The sequence below is a fragment of the Peromyscus leucopus genome, chromosome X (assembly GCF_004664715.2).
Source record: "Peromyscus leucopus breed LL Stock chromosome X, UCI_PerLeu_2.1, whole genome shotgun sequence".
NCBI classification, from domain to species: Eukaryota; Metazoa; Chordata; class Mammalia; order Rodentia; family Cricetidae; genus Peromyscus; species Peromyscus leucopus.
The window spans coordinates 16,147,265-16,148,318 of record NC_051083.1 but is presented as its reverse complement, the minus strand read 5'-3'; the positions used below and the strand labels follow the sequence as shown (position 1 = coordinate 16,148,318).

Here is a 1,054-nt window from a genome sequence, read left to right as displayed (position 1 = left end):
ACAACCAAATGTATACACCTTTTTTTGTTTGTCTGAAGTAAGAACTCAGTACTGACTGGTCTGGAACTTGCCCTGTTGACCAGATTGGCCTTTGAACTCAGAGATCTGTCTGTCTCTGCCTCCCAAGTGCTGGGATTAAATCTGTGGGCCTCCATACCTGAGCCAAAATTATACTTTTTTTTTTCTGTTTCAAAAAGCATTGTGTTTACTTGTCCAAGGCTTTGGTGGGCTCTGGGATGGTTACAACGCTGCATAGTGCCTGGAGATGTTCAGTCCTGAGGCTGCTTGCAGAGCAGAGGCGGGAGCTCTTGGAAGGCCAGCAGACCTTGTAGTCATGCCTGAGCTGGAGGAGCTACCCAGAGATGGCTGGGCCACACCAATCTGCAATGACTGGCCCTGTCAGCCTGCTGAAGTCGGTCGGATAGCCGCTCATCTTCTTGATGAGCTCCTCCTCATCCAGGAAGTGCTTCTCCAGGAAGTCACAGAGATGAGGGTCTGTGCGGCCAAGAAGCCAGGGTGTGAAGATGCAGGAGGGCCTAGTTCCGGTTCTTGTCTCGGGCCAAGGCAGCTTCTATGCCTTCCTGAATTTTACCCCACTCATTCTGAGATGGCTCCTGCACCCCCTGGAAGAGCATTCACTCCCCTTTCTGGCTCAGCACCCTCGCTCGCGCTTCTCAGTCCATTCCTGGAAGAAGTGCCCTCCAAAACCCAGAGTGAGGTGGGGGGGGAGCTGCAGGTGCAAGGTGACCAGGCGGTTGGTGGCAGCTTCCACTTCAGTGGATCCACTTCAGTGGAATAATTCTGGCGAATCTGGGAGGCCATGGCTGATCAGCAGCGTGGAGCTAACCACCAAAAAGCTGGCTGGTCCTAGGAGAGCCAAAAGGCAAGGAGATGGTCCAGGAGGCTGTGACTGGAAACTGGAAGTCAGAAGCTAACAGAGTGGCTAGGTCTGCTTTAACCAAACACGGTTGAAGCAAGATAAAGATCCATAGTATCGCTGGGTGGAGTTCGCTTATACGTTTTTAAAAACTCGAATGTGTTTCCCCTGCATTCT

At 51.9% G+C, this 1,054-nt stretch overlaps 1 pseudogene; it reads right to left on the bottom strand.

Moving 5' to 3' along the window:
* Nucleotides 1-240: 240 nt before the first annotated feature.
* Nucleotides 241-822, bottom strand: LOC119086688 (annotated as a pseudogene).
* Nucleotides 823-1,054: the final 232 nt, after the last annotated feature.